The sequence below is a fragment of the Sceloporus occidentalis genome, unplaced genomic scaffold (genome assembly GCF_023333645.1).
Source record: "Sceloporus occidentalis isolate IW3139 unplaced genomic scaffold, rSceOcc1.0.p SCAF_5, whole genome shotgun sequence".
NCBI classification, from domain to species: Eukaryota; Metazoa; Chordata; class Lepidosauria; order Squamata; family Phrynosomatidae; genus Sceloporus; species Sceloporus occidentalis.
In genome coordinates this window covers 86,802,726-86,825,137 of record NW_028316985.1, presented here as the reverse complement: position 1 = coordinate 86,825,137, position 22,412 = coordinate 86,802,726, and the positions used below count along the sequence as shown (strand labels likewise).

At 38.1% G+C, this 22,412-nt stretch overlaps 1 protein-coding gene across 4 annotated transcripts in view; it reads left to right on the top strand.

Annotated features, from left to right (window-relative positions):
* Positions 1-22,412, top strand: part of CACNA2D1 (calcium voltage-gated channel auxiliary subunit alpha2delta 1) — a 463,694-nt gene that overhangs the window by 291,364 nt on the left and 149,918 nt on the right. The window lies entirely within an intron of this gene.

Genomic DNA, 22,412 nt, shown 5'->3' with positions numbered 1-22,412 from the left:
TTGCATTAAGTAATTAAAACTCACACATGCACATATACATATACTCATGTTGCCTAACATAATGTAATAGTGTAGGGTAATTTAAGTTTCCTAAGGTTTCCGCCCTTGCCAAGGAAACAAAAATACTAAATATCAAAAATGTCAAAGCCAAGCCTGTTAGGGTCTAGCTTTAAATTAGCAGAATGGCAGAAATGTGCCTTTGTCTGACTATACAGAGGAATCTTGTACCACCTTTAATACTAACTGAAAGAAAGAAGGTGGCAACATGATCTTTTGTAGACTTCAGACTACTTCATCTATGAAAGCTCATGCTGCCAACTTTGTTCTTTCACTTAGTCTCAAAGGTTTGCTACATACTAATTCTACAGACTAACATGGCTATATCTATGAATTGTACCTTTGTCTAATTATGGCGGGGTACAGACCGCCCCTTTGGGTTGGCCTGCATGTGCCCCTTTACTCCACAGATTGGGGTCAGGACAGCCACACTGGCAGACCAGAGGCCCCAATCCGGTGCTTTTCGGGACCAGGGAGAAGCGGCAAAATGCCGCTTCTCCCTGTTCCCGAAAAGGGGTATCCTTGGGGCTTCATGCCCCAGGACACCCCGATAGGCACAGCCTTTTGGTGGCTGTGAGAACGAGGTGCGCCCTTAGAAGGAGCTCTGTTTCAGAGCTTCTTCGTGTGCCATGCTCAGGCCGCCATAAACGGCCTGGGACGGTGTGATGATGTCACACACGCGCCACGCTGTTTGGATGCGGCGCATGTGTGGCATACCACCATGATTACACCCCCGTCACATGCTAGGATTAGGCCGCATGTGGGCAGAGCGCCCCGAGGCAACCCTAGCACGTGACGAGGATGTCACATAAGGCCCGTCTGTACTGAGCCTATGCTTCCCTAAGAACTGATATCAACTCTAAAAGCAACACAAGTAGCTTGTCGTTCAAACCAAAAGTTTACCAATGGCTTTAGCTTTAATTTATATATACATAAAGACTATATCTTAATCTAGCTAGTGAATAGTTCAAGTTGAAAAGAGGTATTTATCTCACCATCTTCCCAAAGAAAGTTGAGAGAGAAGGAAGATGGAAAACATGCAGTTCATTTAAAAAATCTTTTAAAAGAAAAAAAAATGTCAGTTAATCCCAGAGGGAGTCACTTAAATCACATGGTTATTTTGAGTGTGTGTGTGTGTGTGTGTGTGTGTGTGTGTGAGAGAGAGAGAGAGAGAGAGAGAGAGCGCAAAAATATTTCTACAAATTGTAGCACAGATTTAGATATTGATTAATGTCTAATATATGACTTTTTAAAAACCCTAACAGCTAAAGCTAGTGAGTAACTTTTGAAGAGATAATATACCAAGCTGTGGAAATAGATCTTAATCTTCTGACATGAAGCTACTGATTTGATAAAAGATGTTTATTACTAAAAGCAAGTGATTCTGATAAGCGGTTGTACATCCTCTATAATATGCAGAGTGTTCAGAATTACATTTACTTCTCTATCTATTTCAAGGAGTTGCAATATTTATGAACAAGCTCTGTTGTTGTTGCTTGTATGTTTAAAAGGTAAAATTATAGCTATGTTCATCATGAAGACGGTATCAAAGAACCTGGCAGTTCTGTAAATAAATAAATAGTAATGATTTGTTATCACTTCAATACCTGGACTACTTTAATAGTTGGGCTTTTACCAGATGGTTCAAGAGACTATTTATGAACAGTTTGTTAGCTGGAGAGATTAGTCTTATTGTGCAATCTGCTAGGCTCACAGTCTTTGGTCTGTACAGTACGTGTAAACATGTAGAAAGGAGTTTGCAAAAGACCATTTTCTTCCTTTGATAGTGATGGTGATCCTTCATGACAGATTAATGTATATGAAGGAAAGTTCTGAATCGAATGGGCAAATCAATTGTCATTGGCATTTGCCTCAATGACTGCAGAAATGTACCCAGTTTGGTTTTTAAAACACAAAAAAGAAAAGGGGAAAAAAGAGGAACATTATCTTGGCCTGCAAGAACATATAGGCAAAATGAATAGTAAATGAATTTATCAAAATCTCTTTAAAGTCCCAATTAACAGTTAATACAACCTCCAACATTCCTTGTATGTGATGCATAAAATATTGTACTTCGTGCATATTCTCTTTGAAATAACTTACATTTGGTATGCACAATTTTACAGAGCCATTATGATTTTCTATATATTGCTTGTGTATGTTTTTCTTGTATCATCTCCTTCCCTATCATCTTTTAACTCTCTATAATACAGGCTAAATATTATTGTGTATAATTTTTTATTTCACCTGAAGCCACATTTCAGCTCTTGTTTTATTTTATCTTTTTTAGAATAAAAATGTTAGTACACGAATCTCCAGAACATTCTAGAAGTGCTATAAGAGGAAAAATTCAAATTCTTCCCCTTCCTAAACAGGAGCTGATGGTTTATATTGAATGAAAGAGGGACAATGCATGATAGCCACTACAGTTATAATAACTGTTGACCTGTTGTGAAGTTAAGCCACACAGATACTTGAAAGTGTCCACCACCACATTCTTCTCCCATGTCTTCTTTCCCCATAGTATCACATTTTCTATCTTGTTTTTTGAAGACAGAGAGTGTGCTGGTATTCATGAACACAACACAAGTCAAAATGAACTGAAGATGTAAAGACAACATAGGAGATTGCTTCCATTTGTGGTGGAAATGGTCCTCAGTTCAATTATACTGAAAAAGAATAGAATTGAAACTGTAAGAATGCATTTTGGATATGACCCTTCTTTTGGCCTAGCATTTTTTTCTTTTAAACTTTATTGGGTTTTTCAGGAGCACTAGCTTTAGCTTCCTGTTACAGGTTTGCATTAATAAAATGTGGCACATATATTGTATTTTTTAAAAGCATTTTGTTGAGATTTATACTTGCATGGATGCAGAGATCCTGGATTACAAGGCATATTGTAGGCAGGCAAAAAATGGCATCCTTTACCCCAACCCAGATTTTATGTTGCTGTACCCACTTTCAGCTTGGTCATTTATTGGCTGATGGAGAGTGAAGAAAGCGGGTGGCCAGACAAGTGTCTAGCTATGCTCCTATCCAGCTCAGATATTCCAGGGGTCCTCTGGAAGTCCTGGAGGATGATATCTTTGCTGTGTAACCAGCTATAGGAACACAGCCATTCTGCTCTCAGTAAAAAATTTAGACTCCCACAAGAAATAAAAATTACACAGATGTAAATTGGACCTAAACCTTTATAAACCACACTGTGCCAGCTATTAGACTCTTTTGACGCCTATTGGAAATGTGATTTGTTCTGTTACTATACTGTAAAAATATAATGCATTGGCATTGTTATTTTTTGTGAGTACTGTGCAATTGTAAATGCATCCTGCTGAGTTGTGCTCACAGTCATTTTAGTAGGTGTGCTTGCATATTCACAGTGCAACTGCTCTGGGTGCTTCCCCCATTCTGAGTTATAGATCTGAGAAACTTGCTTGGAATTCTTACAGACATTTAGAGTTACCTTTGTACATAACCATAACCTTTTGCCTTTGAGCTGAGTATGTTCCACTGTGACCAGAATGTAGGTAGGGTTACTTCTAACTTCTGGTGCTTGAGCTAGGTGTGCGTTTGTTTCCTCCGACAATACCACAAATATAAATCCAATGCTGTGCTAGTATACCTCTAGTGCAACTGGAATTTATTTTCATTTCTCCTACAATCCTCTAAGAACCTGCTCTTCAGAATATCTTTGTTTGTTTGTTTGTTTGTTTTGATGGGATGCAGAAGCAGGGAGAATAGGTCACCTCCTGATTCTGGTGCTAGAAGTAGTTCGATCAACAACAGCCCCATGGCATCCTGCAGGTCATGTTCAGTTTTGTAAAGATTAGCATTGAGCTTTGGCAGCAGGGCATCCTGTCTTAAAGCAATAGAAAGTGTAAAGTTATGGCATATGTGGCTCAGTGTAAATTTGTTTTGAGGTTTGTTATGTTTCAGTTTTGAAACTCTGCATTTTCTTTAACCATTTGGTTTCCCCCTTCTTTAATGAAGGGAGAAAATGTCTAATTTTCTTAAAGAGGAAAAGTGTAATTCCCTTTCCATCTAGAGCAAATGTCACTGGGATGCTTCAAAAAATAGATAACTGTGTTGGTAAAGAGCCTCATTTGAATCTATTGTTTCTACCTACTTGGCTTGACAAATGTGTTCAATCTAATTGCTTCCATTTCACAATCTATCTAATCTTTGTATTTGTGCTTAAATCAATAATTATTGATTACATGCTGCTTTACTGAAGTGCCAAGTGCTATTCTGGATATTGTTAAAGTAGTGAACTATGTTTAATTGGCTGTAATCTCCATATAGTTGGAAATGTGTACAAACAACTATTCTCCCTGCTTCTGCATTTGAAGATATATAAGCTCTGATTAACAATGTAATAACTTCCCTACAATGTTCTTTGGTCAGTTACATGAAACTGAAAAAAAATTTATATGGAGCCAAAGCAGACAGCCCAGAAGGAGCAGCTTCTGACTGGGACTCCAGCAACTGCATGGCCCACTCCTGAAGCAGGCTGCTACTGTGGTCCCCAACCAGGAATTGACAGGAGCGGATTAAATCCACTCCTAAAAGGACCTGCTCTTGCTGGCTTGGTATGACTTCCAACCACTTTGGGGCCATGCGTCATCTAAATGCCACACCCCCAAAGCAGCCGGAAGCTGCTTTATTTGGCTTGCCTGTTTTGGACCATGGATTTTGAAGACAGGAATCCAAAACACACTGCAAAAATAATCCAGCTTGAGACCACTTTAATTGCCCTGCCTCAGTGCTAGGGAATCTTGGGAACTGAGGTTTATTGTGACACCAGAACTCTCTGACAGAGAAGGTCACAGTATATGTTGGTTCACATTCTGTTTCATACAAAGGTGGGCCCTTTGGTTTGGTTCCAGGACCCTCCTGTGGATACCAAAATCCATGGATGCCCCAATCCCACTGTATACAGTCACATAGTGAAATGATTCCCCTTATAAAAAGGCAAAATCAAGGTTTACTTTTTGCTTTTTTAAAAAAATGAATAATTTCAAACTGTGCCTGGTTGAATCTGTGGTTGAAGAATTCATGGATACAGGCTGCCGAATGATTGTTTTTGGATCCTTTATTACAGAACTTATATAGGTTTGTTCCTGAACTTTGTATATAAACTAAAGCATTGCTATTTTCAGTTGTGTTTTCTACACATAGGGAGAAAAAATTGTGAAGCAAAATTTCAAAGTTGGCTTATTCTAGTTCAGTGCATGAATTCACAGCCAAGTGCAAAATATTTTTATAAAAATGAGATATCTATCGGCATCTGTTAATGTTTTATATCTTGTTAGATTTTACACTCCTGCTTCATGCTCTCTGTGTGTGTACATGTGTGTCTGATAGGTATTGCGATTTTTGGTTTGGTTTTGCAATTCAAATATTCTGCATAAAGTTCCGTTTAGAAAAGCAAAATGATAAATGTGTTAATTTGGATAAGACCATTAAATGAAGCAGTAATTATTAGTTATTTTGATAAGCATCCAATGACAGCAGCAGCCAAGTAATAACAATAGCATATGAAATGAATGTGCACTTTTCTTTCTGTGTTATTTAGCAGAACGTTGGCCAAACAGCTTACTGATGCCGGTTTGTATATGAAAATTAATGCTTTCAGTCATCACTGCGGATGGAGCAGTTGAAGCATACAGGACATTTAACATGTCAAGTCTGTGAAGCAAACCTGAAAACAAGATTAAGTTCAGCACTTACTTTGATTAAGATAAGCTGGATTTTATATTGTGGCAGGATGGCTAATGTTTTAACAGGAAACAAAACAAAACATAAAAGAGGCACAGCCTTCCGACCATGTTTAAAAATGATTTTATCCTTCTTCTGGGATCCAAAAATTAGAATAAGATTCTCTTGCCAATATCTTGTATTTTAAAATGTTTTTATTTATTTTATTTACATCTCAACTTCCTTTTAAAGCTGAACCCAAAGTGACTCACACAAAAGGTTAAAAACACAACTGATTAAAATGCAAAAATTATAAGACTAATAAACAGTGGGACAAATTATATAAATACATAATTTAATTAAAAGTAAATATTATGGAGCAGAGCCATATCTTATATTGAGAATTCATATGCAATAGGTGGAGGCATAAAATATTGTATTAATTTATTTCCTGATTTTTCTCTCAAAATTGGGACTCAAAGCAGCTTTACAATGTAAGGCCTGTTACAGACTGCCAAAATAAAGCTGCTTCGAGTCTCTTTGGAGGTATGCTATTTAAATGATGCCTGGGTCCTAAGAGTCCGGAGGTCGCGTCAAAGCCACACTCCATTCCTAAGCACTGGAGTGCAGCTTTGGTGCAGCTTCCGGATTTTTAGGGTGCATGTATCATTTAAACAGCATACCTCCAAAGAGACCCGAAGCAGCTTTATTTTGGCAGTCTGTAACAGGCCTAAAAGAACAATATAAGAAAAACATACAAGAAATGAAGGTTAAAATAGAATTAAACTATTCACAGTATTAAAACAATTCAATTCTCCATTTAAAAGAATAAAATGCAAATTAAAGGATAAAAAGCTATTAAAAATAGTTCAGTATAAAACAATATAGCACCCTCTATCCTATTCTTTTAACATTTTCTGTTTAAAAGCCTGTCAGGGTAAAAAAGTTTCAGCCTGCCAATGGAAGGACACCAAAGAATGGCCTACCTGGGAAAGGAGTTCCAGAGTTTAGGGGCAGCCACTAATAAGGCCTTCTCTTGTGTGCCCATCATCTGTGTTTGTGACAGTGGTGGAATTGAGAGAAGGGGCTCTCATGATTATCTCAGGCTCATTCAGGGATATAGAGACATACAGTCTTCTAGATAGCCTTAAAATATAGCATGGACAGAAGGCAAAAATGAGCTGCTCATGCTTTTCCTCCTAAAAAAAGAGGTTCATATGTTTTTCTTCTGAGAGCCAGTGTGGTTGGATGAGGATGCTGGGAGACCAGGGTCCAAATCTCCAGTCAGCCATGGAAACCCACTGGGTGACCTCAAGCAACTCATACTCTCTCAGACTCAGGCAATAGCAAACCCCCTCTGAACAAATTGTCCCAAGAACACTCTGTGATAGTTTCACCTTAGGGTCACCATAAGTCAGCATTGCCTTCAAGGTACACAACAGCAAGTATCATACAGACCCAGAATGGCATAGTGCTTTGAGCATTGGACTAGGACTCTGGAGACCAGCATTCAATTCCCGCTCAACCATGTAAACCCCCTGGGTAACGGTAGACAAGTTACACTCCTTCAGTCTCAGATGATGGCAATGGCAAATCCCCTCTGAACAAATCTTGCCAAGAAAACCCCATGATAGGGGCCCCATTACATGAAGGCACACAACACACACACATCATGCAAGACACTACAGGTATGACTGAAACAAAGAGCTCGAACAGACAGGCAAAATAAAGCTGCTTCGGCTCATTTTGGAGGTATGCTGTTTAAAAGACACACACACCATAAGAGGCCAAAAGCTGAGCCAAAGCTGCGCTCCAGTCCTTAGGTCTGGAGCATGGTTTTGGCGCAGCTTCCAGCCTCTTAGGACACATGCATCATTTAAACAGCACACTTCCAAAGTGGTCCGAAGCAGCTTTATTTTGGCCTGTCTATTCAGGCCCAAAGATACCTATCTAAAAAGCCTTTACACATACAAATGCATGTTTCTTGTATTTTCTCTTCTTGTGTTATTACGAGAGAAAATATATTTAGACTTATTTCATTTTTCTTTGCGGAGTAGGTATTTTGTGTTTCTTTTATTTTCCAGCAAAAGTCAGGGTAAAATGCTGGTACTCAGTCAAGGCAATAGTTTTGTAACTGTTTAAAGGATTGTAATTATGAATCATTTCTCCTTTCACTAATGATTCCTTGGGCAACTTCTCCCTTTTTATAGATCCATGCTTTCAAGGCTGTGTGTTGTACCAAGACAGAAAAGATTGGGTCATATTTTTATTGCTTATTGTAATCCCATCTTAAATTAGTTTGTGTCCAGTTGATTTAAGATATTGCAGTGCCCCTGTCTTTTTTAAAAAAAGCTTCAACCTCCTTTTGGGTGTTTGTGCTCAGACTGAAAAATGGAACAGATCATTGAGTTATATTTATCTTTTTTTAGCAAGAAAATACCCATGAATACAATACAGGATGAATGATTTACCTCCCAAGCTCTACAGGCTAAATATCCTCATATATCACTGTTTGTTAATGATTGCAAAGCCGTTAACAAAATTTAAAGCAAGAAGGAAAACAGTAAATAAATATAGGAGCAACTGACAAATACACAAATTTCTTTTGTCTTCTATGCTTCTTAGTTTTTTGACCAAAGTGCTTGAGAGGCTTCCTGCTCCCTTTCTCTGGGTATCACACACAACACTACCCACACAAGGGCATCTACTGTTGTTACATTTTACATGTGCATATCTGCTTGCTTCACTCAAACTGGGAGACATATAAAGCCTGAAATCTCTCTGGAAGCCAGGATGATCAAATTGAGGCTGTTGTATTTTGGCCACATCATGAGAAGGCACAACTCATTAGAAAAAAACAATAATGCTAGGAAAGGTGGAGTGTGACGGTGACAACCTGGCACTGTCTTTAAACCTTTCACTGTTTGTTAAATGTGTGCCACCGCTGCCACCAATTATGTGAAGGTGATGTCCATTATCCCACCAATTCTTCACCGCGAGGCTCGAATGCAGGACTCTCTTAATAAATAAGTAAGTAAATAAATAAATAAATAAATAATAGCACTATAACACTCTTTAGTTGCCAGCACTATAGATGTGCAGAGTTCTGTCTATCTGTGTATATGTTTCGCTGTATCTGTCTACAGTACACACACACACACCACTGAATCAGCAAGACCATTGCATTTGGAATATAATGTCCTCACACCTCTGAGCTACTGCAGCCCATAACCAATATATAACTTTGTTATCTTGAAATAAATGGGCTTCATCTGTCTATAGAAGATTTGTGATTTGTGGAGGGATCCTATCAACCCAAGGGGAGCAAAACACATTTGATCATTCCTGCATCTCAGTGCAGGCCTGTGCCATCTCACACACTATTTTGGAATGCAAAATTGCTTGTAGGTGGAAGGGGAAATTCTTTTTCCTCTCCTTTGGAAATTCTTTCCCCTCTCCTCCTTAACTCATTGAGAGTTTAAGGTTGAATCTAAACCCCATGTTACTTGAGAGAATATCTGCCTGCCTGGCACTCAAGAATGAAAAACAATGTCCTTGCAATTAGGAGGGCCTCTTAAGAAATAAAAGGTAGGTATTTAGATCAATAATGGCACCCTGGTGGACATTCCAGTGTACACAGTAACAATAACATTACTTAAACATTCAGAACACTTCTAGTTCTCAGTATTAAGTAAAGTAGCCTGGTAAAATAGATGAAGACAACAACAATGATGATTATGATGATTCCCATATTGCAACAATATGTAGCAGAGACAAATAGAGCTTTGCCTTAGGACTACTTAGAGAGTTCATAGTCTGAGACAAAATTTGAACACCCTTGGGCTGATGTGCTCAGTCCACTTTATTTGAAACCATCTGTAGTGTTCCTATATGTGTCTACTTAGGAATAATTCCTAACCATAGAAAGGGCAATTTTGTCAACGGTTTTAAGCTGTTGATAAAGAAATATGTCATTATTCAACACTTAAATATTAGCTTATTCAGTTGAATGAAGGCAATGCAAATGGCAGGTGGAAATGAAATTTTAACACTTTACCTGAACAATGTCAATATAAGGAGAGATTCAATAGGACTTGACAACTAAAGAAAAAGCTCTTTGCTTTCTGAAGGTGAATGCAAAATGGGAACGAGTGGAAAGTGACAAATGAGAGATGACTGTTTGGGAGATCAATATGAAACAAATGTCATTCACAATGATGATGAAGTGGAGGGTTGTGAAAAGAGAAAGATTAATATGAAAATATGCACAAACAGAAGCTGAAGCAGTGCCCATTTCTGTTACAAAGGTCAGTGTTAAGAGGGGATGTAGAAAAAGTTATATACTAATCTAGGCACATACACTCATTACTGGTGTCTCTTACTCTCTTGGAGGTAGGTACTAAAAGAGCAATAAGGCAGAGTTCTAGTGTCTATAAGCACTTGATACAAGAAGGAATTACAGTAGATGAAGCTTGTCATGCAGGCAGTCTATATGTATCTAGTTAATCTGTACAGCAACTGACATGACTGAGTGCTGCCCTACTCCCATTCAGCCCTTAATTTCATAAACACTTAAAAAAAACACCTAGTTCCAGTGTGAAATGTTATGTTTTGTTCTGACCTCAAAAGTGAGTGACCTGCAATGGTGGACAGGATGGGCAACTCAATTGGATGTCCATGCAGACATCCACCATGGCATGGAAATGAAGGGCTAGGTATTGGGGGAAGGGATGGGACCAGGATACTCCAGGATGATCCTGGAGTACTCTGGCCAGTGCAGACAAGACCAGAGTCACTGGATCAGCCTGAATGCTGTAATGGGATGGGTGGGGGATAAAACAGTTAAGGTGAATCCATTAAGATTAAGGCTCAGTAGATTAGTGTTTTCTGTCTCCAGGAATTAGAAAAGCAGTCAGAAAGCAATAATGTTATGTTTTTATTCAGCCAAGGGGTAAAGATTGAGATCCAGCATGGTGTGTAGTGGTTTGAGCCTTGGGCTAAAATTCTGGAGACCAGGGTTTGAAATTTCACTCAGCAATGGAAGCCCATTGGGTGACCTTTGGCAAGTCACACTCTCTCAGCCTCAGATGAAAGCAATGGCACTGAACAAATCTTGCCAAGATAACCCTGTGATAGGGTTGCTGTACATTGGAAATGACTTGACAACAATAACAACAATAAAGTGGTAAAGATTATGTTTTTGATAATTATTACATCCATTCTCAAAACTGCACCAGGTTTTCTGCAGCAGTAATGTTTGCCACTTGATGTTTCCAGTCAAGTGGCAAATGCATTAAACCATGCCGTGTGTAGTCCTCAGAACTATGATGGGATTTAAAGTCCAGGTGTTGAATAATGTACACCTGTTGTTAATACTTTATGTTTGCTGTGGGAAGTACCAATCTAAATCTGGTGCATCTGTGCTAAGAATGGATGCTCCATAACATACGGTCCTGTTCTTAGACACACAGTTTGAGGTGCCAGAATTTTTAACCTTATGGTAACGTTGTTTTCTAAGAGATTGAAAATACAAGGTAACCCTGGCTTCTTGAAAATTTCAGGGGGGTGAGGAATGCAATTGCTTGACAAGTCATTGTTAACAGGAGAGTTGCTTCCTAGGGCTGGCTGGCTTGACTTGCTGTCTGTATAGTTAACAGAAAGCATTGTGATTAGAAAATAGTCTATATCTGTAAGAGTTAAATACAAGAGTGGCGAAATGGATGCATCCTGTATTCAAATTGTCCCCTCCCACAATTTCTACCCAATCACCATATTTTATTTTACACCAATTATGTACAGCCATGATGCAACTATACTGTATGAGTGAGCTATGTGTCTCCATTGGAAGTACTGTGTGACTACCTTTTCTCAAAATAAATACATAAATAAAACCCTTACCCACCCAATCAACTAGATTAGTAAATTCTGGTTGTTGGCGGTGATAATGGGGGTTGTTTTAAAGACCTATAAGCTTTTACATTTGGATCCATGGCTCTGCACCTAATAGCCTGCCTCTGCTGACAGTATGAAGCATGAGCCAAGATCATCAAGGGCTAAAAATAGCCATGTCTAATACCAGCTTGGAGTCGAGCCATGATTATATTCTACCCAGGGGGAAAAGAGAATCACTATTGCTCTTTGTTTCTTTCCACTCTGCCATGGGAATTTGGGATTTAGACTGAACCCACTATGTCTCGGTGTTGCAGAAAGAATCCTTCTGAAAAGTCTGTGCCGAAAGCATCTGCTGTGTTTGGTCATATTGCCTAAGGATGACACAGAATGTTTGCACATTTCAGGATGGGGTTTCCCTAATAATATGGCTAGGATCATCTCCAGTTTTGCCTTTATGCTTCTTTTATTGAAGCTAAATGCTGCATATTCACTTGAAAGGGGAAGCATGATGTGAACATTTTCCTTTTGGGGTAATTGGATAAAAGAGCTTTATATAGGCACATATATGTTTATCACGTGATGTCTTGGGAAAAGAGATTGGAAAAAATAACCTTTTCATATTGTAAAGCTTGGTGTGAAGGCTTGTTTGGGTTTCCCCTCTGTTTTAGACTTTTACAAAAAATCATGTCTTTTTTGGTACAAGGAGAAACTGAAGTTTTGCACCACACTCTTGAAACTGAATGGTTCTGCATAAAAACAACAACTATAAGATGATCCACAATATATTATGTCCCATCCCTGTCATGCAGGCTTTTAAGAGGAGGCCACTAGTTTGGCAGGCAAAACATGGCAAGCTATTTTCTCAGAGATTCTCCAGTAGTGTGCTTTTGGAAGATGTCAGTAATAGTTCTCTGGGGTTTATTTATTATAATACTGTAAGAGGTATGAGAGCTGGTAGACTCATGTGGTGGTGTTAACATTGTTACATATCCTAAGCCCATGAGCTAAGGTGTCATAGCAATTTGACACCATTCATTTCCCTGTTTATGTGGGTTTTCTGTCCAGATGAGGATGCTAAATTACAAAGGTTATTTGCTGAAGCAATCATTAATCTTACCCTGTAACAACTTGATATGATAAATGCTGTCAGATATTATAGATTTTCTAAAGGATTCATTTCTCTGGCTACATCACTGTGGCATCTGATGCCAATTATAACAGATTAATATAGCTATAGCTGCAACATATCAAGGATTTTATGTGCAGAGATCACTGAGTGATACTTGACTGCAGCTAACAGCTAGGGTTTTTTGTTTGTTTTATTTTTTGCACAAATCACCAATGTGATTTTTCACCGCAAATGAAAAATGTTTAACAAAACGGTGTTTAAAAGGTAAAAGAGGCTACCAAACTAAGACTCAAATGTATCCAGTTAACATCTTAATTAAAATTTACACATGAAAAAAATTATAGAAACTTCCATGTTATCTCAATAATATGTATTGCATTGATTTTAAATACATTTAATTTTTCCTTAAATACATTGAGCACGTCCTTCTTTTGTAGTAAGCAATCTTAATATAAAAAGCTGTTGCCCAGACATGTTCATCATATTCAAGAATTAATAAAGATTTAGAAGATTTCAAATACCTGTCTAATTAATATTAACAGGTGAATGTTGCATTCTAAATCATCTTCATTTACAGTTTTATTCAGATAACAAAAGGGAGAATTAAGAAACTATCATAGTTGATTCTTTCTTTTATTATGTTAAATGCTACTTAACAAAATGGTAGTGCTTGAGGACAGGACATCCCCATGTAACATATGTGCCTAGTTGTCTACAAAACCTATGCCTTCTGTTTCTCTACTCCTCATGGTGACAATTTTCTTTAGATGAACTAAAGTTAACTATGGTCCAAAGCACACTGCAGAAATAATCCAGTTTGAGACCAATTTATTGGCCCTGGCTCAATGCTAAGGAATTCTGGGAACTAGTTTTGAGAGCTATTTAGCCTTCTCATTCAGAGACCTCTGGTGCCACAATAAACTACAGTTCCCAGGATTCCCTAGCACTGAGCTAGGGCAGTTAATGCTATCTCAAACTTGATCATTTATGCAGTGTGTTTTGGACCTAACATTACAAATTGAATTTACCAATTGGTTTACCAGTTACATTATGTTCAAAATTAAAAGTAGATTGTTCCATACCTTCATGCCATTCCTCTAACTTAACACTTTGTTTTGTTGATGTTGTTGTTGTTATCTGCCCTTGAGTTGACCTTGATTCAAGGTAATCCTGTGGATCAGACATCTCCAAGAGTCTCTGTCCTCAACTGCTTTGCTCAGATCCTGCAGTTCAGGCCTGTGGTCTCCCTGATTGAGTCTAGACATGTGGCACGTGGTTTTCTCTCTTTCTATTCCCCTCTAGCTTTCCTAGCATCATTGTCTTTTCCTATGATTCATTCCTTCTCATGATGTGGCCAAAATACGACAGCCTCACATTAGTCATCTTGGCTTCCAGGGAGAGTTCTAATCTAATCTGTCCTGGAACCCAGGTGTTTAAATTTTTGGCCATCCATAGTATCCTTAGCACTCTTCTCCAGCACCACATCTCAAATGAGTTGGCTTTCTTTCTATTGGATTTCTTCACTGTCCATCTCTCACATCCATATATGGTGATGGGAAATAAGATGGCTTGGACCATCCTCACTTTAGTGTTCAGAGTTACAGTGCATCTGCACCATACACGGCTTCGAGCTTATGCTGAAGCCGTGCAACAGTTTAAGAAATATGTGTGCGCCCATGGCACATGCTCTTCCCCACCTTATGAGCACATGCCCCATTGATCTGATAGAGTAAATCATATGTAGTCCCAGGATAAAGAGCTGGAATATGTTTATTCTTCAGTTTATACCAGCATTCTAATATACAAGTTGCTGTTACTTTCAAAACATTTTCTGATATTTTTGTCTGGTTTTGTCTTTGGGACCATAAAGATGGGGTAAACAATCTTCTGATTCCTGTTCTGATTCAGTTATTTTATCCAGCCAGGCCGAATGGCTTCTAATTTTGAAGTTTGGGGGTGCAGGTTTATGGCTTATGTCCAATCATCAGTCTAAAGTAGAGTGGAGCTATAATGTCAATAGAACTTGGAATGCCATTCATTGGAACTTTATAAGTTAACACTTGTGGAAGCTCCACTAATTCAACAGGCTTTACTAGTTTGTAATGCCATTTGCATTTACAGTGGTCCTCCCACATTTGCTAGGGTTAGGGATCCAGGACCCCCATGAAAGTGAAAAAACCGGAAATAAAAATCCACTTTTGTGTCTTGCAGTGCAGCTCTGTGGTCATTATCTTCCAGATGTTGACCATAAAATTGTGCTAGAGAACCTATAAATGCCTAGACAAGTGTTCTCTCTACAAATCACTAGTTCCTCTAGTGCAATGTCTGATGAAAGTTGGCCACAGAGTAATTTTGGAGGGCCTAAGAATTCCTAGAAGGAACATACAGCATGCCCGCACTGTACTTAGGCTTGCCATATGGGGACCTGAGGCCACACAGATGGTGAGCCCTAATATGGTGAATGGGGCACATGCTCATGGTGCACACTGCATGACACATGGGTATGTGCCATTGAAATGAATGGGGCTTGATTATACATGGAATTTGCCTTATACAGGGTGGTGGTGGTTCCAGAACGGATCTTCTGTATAAGGTGAGGGCACACGGTATTAATCAAATCTATGAATAATCATATCTGCAAAAGTCAAACCTGCAAATGTGGAGGTTTGACTATATGCCTATGTTGGGTATTCCAGCTCCCCCTTCTTTAAATTTGAATTTTATTAAACCTCACTAGGAGGTTTTTATGACAAATAAAATTCATAATATATTTTATTCTCCATGTATTATTAAAGGGTTATTTAGCAGCTGTCTGTTGAGATTGGTTGTCATGCACAACCTGGTAATTTCATTTCATTTTGCATTAACTAATTTGAACTCTTGTCTTAATTCATTTGAATCTGGAGTCAGACTAACTAGGGGGTTTCTGATGCGGAAAAGGACTGATCTAGGAAAGGAGCCCAGGCTGTTTGGGATACAGGACAGTCAGATGTTAAACAGCTACACCTTATGAATTTTGCAGAACAATTAAAGATGCTGGACAACTGTTCTGTTTTGTGACTGGCCATCCTTTTTGGATGAAATATCATTCTTGGAAAAAGACGTTTCACTGTTTGAAAGTATGCTTGGATCCAGATTTCATCCTAGATTATCAGATAACAGCTGAGGTCAGGCAGGTGCTGGTGTGACACCTATATCTGTTGCTAGGAAGATCTGGCTTCATTACACTTCTTATATCACATATTTTTTCTTGTAGGTGAGAGTGTGTGACGCACCTAAAGTGGGTTTCCATGGCCAAGTGGGGAATTGATCCCTGGTGTTCAGAGTCATAGTAGCTTACACTACTACACCACACTGGCTAATAAATGTGGATACCTTCGTACAAAGATTACAGAAAGAGATTGTTAGGGGAGGCTCTTAAAGAGCTTCAAAAGGATTATTTTGAGGGTAATCAAATAGAGTTAAGGAGAAATGTTAATACAGATTTATTGTGTATAAGTGTTTTCTGTTAATGTGAATTTGGAGAATTTGAAGACAGACTTGACACTGATGAAGAATGGTGTTGAAACCTGTCTGGTCTGGCTGCAAAACAAGAAGGACTGAAACAAATTGAAGTCATCTGTTTTCCTCCTTCAAAGGACTTCAGCCCCATCTATTTCTTGACTAGTGTATGACTTATATTTTTAGTGACAGATTTATTTAAAAGGTTGTATTGTTTTATATTGTATAAAACACACATATTTTTATATCCTACTTTTGTTGATCAATTTCCCTTGGAGCAAGTTAGATTATGCTTCCCCCTTTTTTATTCTTTGGTCTCCTTTTTTGCAAGATAGAGAAGCACTATGCTTGGATTGCTTGGAGAAACAGTTTTAGGAATGTTCCTTAGATTATTATCCATGTGATGGTAAAATGAACTGGAAAGAGGTGAAGACCATTGTAGTTAATAACCGTGCAAATGCAGCATCACATTCTGATTGGCTTTCAAACACTCTTGATTCATATTGAAAATAGCATCACTTGTCTGATGTTATTTAGAAATGCTGTGTCTTTCTTATTCTCTGTTGATTGCACATACATTGCCAGAAATCCTAATTCTACCAAAGAGATAGTATTTTACTTGCAGCCCAGTAGTATGTGATGTGAAAGTAGTTTATTACATGAATTAGGGATTTGGGTTATGTTTTTTCAAAGCAAAATCCATCCAGCATGAATTCAAATAACTATTGTAGAATGAAAGGGCATGCCATGTACAACTTTTGATTTTTGAGGGGTGGGGGCCATGTCAGAAAAATTGCTGTGGGAAGCCAGTTTCAAAAGCCTAACAGCATGATAGGGCATTCAAGGATACCAAAGCTAATATACAGACTTAGTTCAGCGAGTCTTGAGGTTCTGGCCACACTGCTATATTTTTTACTAATCATATTTACATCCTTCCCTTCATAAAAAGAAGCTCATGGCTATGTATTTAAGGGCTTCTCTAGTTTTATTCTCATGACAACTGTTTCAAGATATTTAGGCTGGAGGACTGTGATTTATGATTATATAGTACAGTGAATACCATGGTTGAATGTGGATTATTTCATGTCTTCCTGGTGAATCCTCGGAATACACTGCAGTATCCTGGCTCTCTTCTCTTCTCTTCATATGGCTGAAAGTATCATAGTACTGGATTATTTCCAGTATCAGGGGCATTATGCCTCTATACTCCAGTTTCTAGGGAACACAGATGGGAGGGTGCCATTGTAGGCAAAGCCTACCGATGAACCTCCCATAATCGTCTGGCTAACCATTGTGGAAACAGAACCCGGGTTAGATAGGCCTTTGCTCTGATCTAGCATGAGTTCTTTAATATTCTAACGTTATACTGATTTTTTTAATAGCATTTTTGCACATTTTTTTGCAGTTTTGCACCAAAAGAATTAGCATTTTTATGCAAGATTGATGGGTTTTGTGAAAACAAACAGGAATGTTCCATCAAACGCACACATACACATGCACAACAATGACTAGCCTGGAAGAAGGAAGAGCCCTCCCTCCAATCCATCTGCCTTGGTCCAGGCCTCAGAGGGAGAGAAGAACCACTGGACCTCATCCCCTTTCCCTCCACCATTCCCTTCTCCTTTTGTTTTGTGTCTTTTAGATTGTAAGCCTGAGGGCATTGAACTGTCTGATTAAAAATAATTGTAAGCCGCCCTGAGAGCCATTAGGGCTGAAGGGTGGGATATAAATACCTAAATAATAAATAAAATAAATAATAAAATAATAACTACCTGCCTATCTGAAAATGGGGGGAAGGTTGCCCAAAAATGCGTTTTATTGGCACAAAACCCCACAATTGTCAAATCAGTATATATTTCTACACAGATTAATTTGCCCTGCAATATTCAGGATGTATGAATAGCAGGCAAACAATGTGTAAGATTCTTGTCACTGTGCTATTCTTCCAAATAGGGGTTTCTTAGTCTTGGAAGACAATTTGGTAAGAAACAGTTAATTGAAATTTCCCCTCCATACCTATCTGTAACGTCATTTTGCTGAAGGAAAAAAGAGCTTTGAGCCTGTATGGCTGAGTGCATGCACACAGACACAGACTACATAGAGGAAACACTTAACAATAACAATTTATAAATTCAATGACATAAAATATTTTTTTATTTTTAAAAAATAACATCTTCATAGAAGTACACAGAATTTTTCAATACAAATCAAATGGAAGTACTTTACAAATATGAATCTAAACAACATATTTCTGTGTGGTGGTGGTGATGAAATCAAAGAAACCTTTTTACACACATGCAGATTGTTTCTTCTTCTTGTGTAAATGCTGTACATACTTTTCCTATTCTCCGCCACAAAAATGACAATTATATACATATATTTGTGGGTGGAAGTGGACTAGAGGGAAGATGTTTTGATTTTATTAATTTCAAGAAAGGCTATATCTCAGAAGCACATTCCTTCTCCCAATAATGCTTCCCTGAAAATAAGACCTTCTCCACCAAAGAATATAACAAGAATATTCTTGAGCCTTTAAAAATAATTACATCATGAGACTTAATGGTGAACTTTTCCCCTCTGTACAAAGAGATAACCAGAATTACTTGAGATACACACTCATTTTTTTGTTTTGTGCCTGTATTACCTTTCACAGTAGCAAGACCTTGGTATCCCATTTGAGGTATAAACATTTGTATCATGGTGCTATGGCTTTGTCTCAGAGCTAAGCTGAGCTTTTCTGCTTCAATTTGAATTTCTTATGGCTCCCACATAAACAGGAATAAGAGCTCTTATGAATAAATGATGCTATGCTCTGAAAGAGGCTGTTCAGAGAATTTGTAAAGGCGGGGAGGGGAGCAGTTTTCTTTTTTGCATGCATGTTTACCTTTCTGAGGCCCCCTTTTCTTTAATCCTTTGTTAATGAATATATAGTTTGCCAGCTTTGCAAACTGTTTACCTCCAGCTTCGAAACACCATCAGAAAAGACAAAGAAAAAGTGATAATGCTCCATCTGACAAATAAAACCTTGTTCTGTTCCAATTAACTGAATGCCAGCTGTTGCCTAGCATGAGTGAGTTATTTTTGGATATTAGGAATGCATTTATGACTGATTAAAGCAGAATGAAAGGAATAGCTGTTTATCAGTATCATAATTAAGCTTCATTGTTTGTGCAATCAATTATTAATGCAGAAATGTTCAGAAGTAGGCTTGGTCCTATAATACCTTTCCTCCAGGAAAAAAGAAATGACATATCAGTAATTTTAATTTTAGTGGGAGTAGCCCAAGAACTGGCCAGGGTCGGTTTTAGGAATCTGAATTTCTCTGTCTTTGGCCACTTAATCCTTATCTGATCATGCTTATGAATATAAATTTTCTTGTATTTCAAGTTAATGCTGAAGCTGGCCCAGCTCATGAATATTAATGTACACACAGCTGATCTCTCTACAAATGATCACATCCATAAACATGAAAATATTGCTAACTTACAGTAATGAGCACTCTCTTGGATTTGGGCCCCAACTCAGCTTTACAATTCTAATGTTACAATTTAATGCTGGATTCTCACTCTCTCTCTTTTCTTTGGTGCTTATTGAATCTGTTCTATTAATTTAGCATCTTCCCATAAAAAGAGGACCTTTGTAAACTGTTGCAGTTGAGTCAAAACAGGATCATGCTCTATGCTTTCCTGCATGAATATACTATGATAAAGGCCTTATTTGCATCCTCTTTATTTTGCTGTCTCTGAATATAAACTCTTAGTGGATAAAGTCCCCAAAGGTAATATGAGATGTAGATAGGATTAGATATCTATAGCTAAGAGGCTGGTTGAGAAAGCTCAGTGTCCCTTTCTCTATATTTGGGCTGCATTACCTCTTTGGCTCATCGATCCACACTCACTCAAGTTCTAGCTAGCCCTTATGTTTTCTTTCTTTGCATTAATGATATTGCAAGTTGGGATGCTCTTTTATTTTTATTTTTAATATATCGATTTCTGCATTCCACTTGCAAGTACAAGCCCTTTTTGTACCCATCATAGATTGCTCTGAATCGTCTCTAGATTTTTATTTTGTTGTTGTTGTTGTTTAAAATGGTATTGAGAATCTCTGCCAAATTTGGCACCAATTGGAGCTAAGCGTGATATTCACTGGAAAATTATATTCAATGTATTTCCTTTTAGTTCCATATTTACAGTCAGTATCATAGTCAATATCACATTAATTAAATCCAGTTGACGTACATATATCCCTTTCTTTCTTTCTTTCTTTCCATATGATAACATAACAAGCAAAGTATTAAATACAAAAATAAAAATATTTAAAAACAGGCCAAAAGCACTTCTTGCAATAGTTTATGTTTTATAAACACATATAGATTCAATAATAAGAAGTGAGAAGATAGCTGAGCTCTGTGATAAATACATGTTTCAGTCAAATAAGGAGACAAGGGCTAGGAACAGAGGAAGGAGAAAACCTATAGAATCATAGAGTTGGAAGAGATCACAGGGGCTATCGAGTCCAACCCCCTGCTAAGCAGGAATACTAATCAAAACACCCCCAACAGATGTCCATCCAATCTCTGTTTAAAAAACCCCAAAGAAAGAGACTCCACCACACTCTGAAAGTTCCAGTTAAAGACTGGACCACAAATTTCAGCTCCCTGTCTCCCCATTGTCATGCTTTGCCCTTGGGAAGCAAACCAGGAGGCTCAGCATCCCAGAGAGGAGAGGAAGATAGAGTATCCAAGCTAACCAAAACAGTGGAGAAACAGAGGTAGTTCACTCTGGTCCAAGTTGTTCTCCTTCTCCCAGCCAAAGAGGCTGGTGCCCACCCTTACTTCACCTATAAGGTAACAACCTCCTCCTCTTGATGTCACCCCTTCAGGAACAAGCAGCAGATATCCAGGTTTTATCCCCTTGCAAAAGAGGGCAGCAGTGGCACCAGAGAAGCATGCAAAATGCACCAGAAATCCTAATTCTATCAACAAGGCAACAGGAGGGGGAAGTGGGACAACCTGCTGCTGTCCCCCTCCCCAGGAGCCCTCCTTGCACCAGGTGTCACCAAGCCTGGTGATGCCACTGGGTTACCTGGGGTCTGGTTCTGCAGTACACAGCACTGGCTCTCAGCAATAATTTACTTACTTTGCCGATAATTCCAAGAAAAGGAACTTGAAGAAAACAAAGGGAAGGCTCTCTACACATTTCCCTGTTCCATAGTCATATGGAGCTAGCCTCATCTTGATGAAAGAGTAGAAGTTTATTGTTAAAAGCTAAAATCTGGCACAACTTGATGAAAGAGAAAAGTTAGATCTAGCCTTATCTCAATCAGCCGAGTAGTTTTTGGGTTGAAGGTCTCTGGAGGGATCACTTGTGCAATAAGATCCTGGACTTACTAAGTAGTTCCAAACTTAGTCGAATGTTCTCCCATGGGGAGCTACCTGAAACCTACCTTCATGTTACTTTTTATTTGCCCATGTTTTAAAAAAATCCTCTGGGATTTGCTTTTATCATATAGCTCTGAATTCCTTCTTTTACTGAGTGCTTATATACTGTACTGGCAAGGAAAGCTTTTTTTTTTTAAATGGTTATAGTACCATTTAAACTTTCTGTAAACTGGATTTTTTAAGGGTGGAGTATAAACCTCTGAATAAAGAAAAACATTCTAGAGAAGAGGATGATTCTAGAATGCTTCTTCTTTAAAGACATAAAACTGTATAACTGTATTAGATAATGATAGTTTAGGTTAAATGCCCTGCTTAAAGTAAAAGAAAGGAGAAAAAAGCATTCAGTCTCTCCTAAGTAGAAACTCATATACTAAAAGTGATATGATTGCATAGTAATACTAAAAATAGTGAATAGCCTGGTCTCTTGCACATAAAGAAATTGTATCACTAAAAAAAATAAAACAAATATGAAACTTATTGGTTAGTCTCAACTAGAGTAGACCTAGTGAATCAGCTTTTGAGTGGTCAATTAACATGCAAGTAAATCCTGTTAGTTGACTGGGTCTACTCTAGTTAGGGCTAACTATAGAATTCAGACCATTTTTGTGTATGTTAATTCATACTGCATAGACTGTTTTTTTTAAAAGTGCACCATATCTTGTAAGGATGAATGTCACCAGATGATCTGAAGGCCAT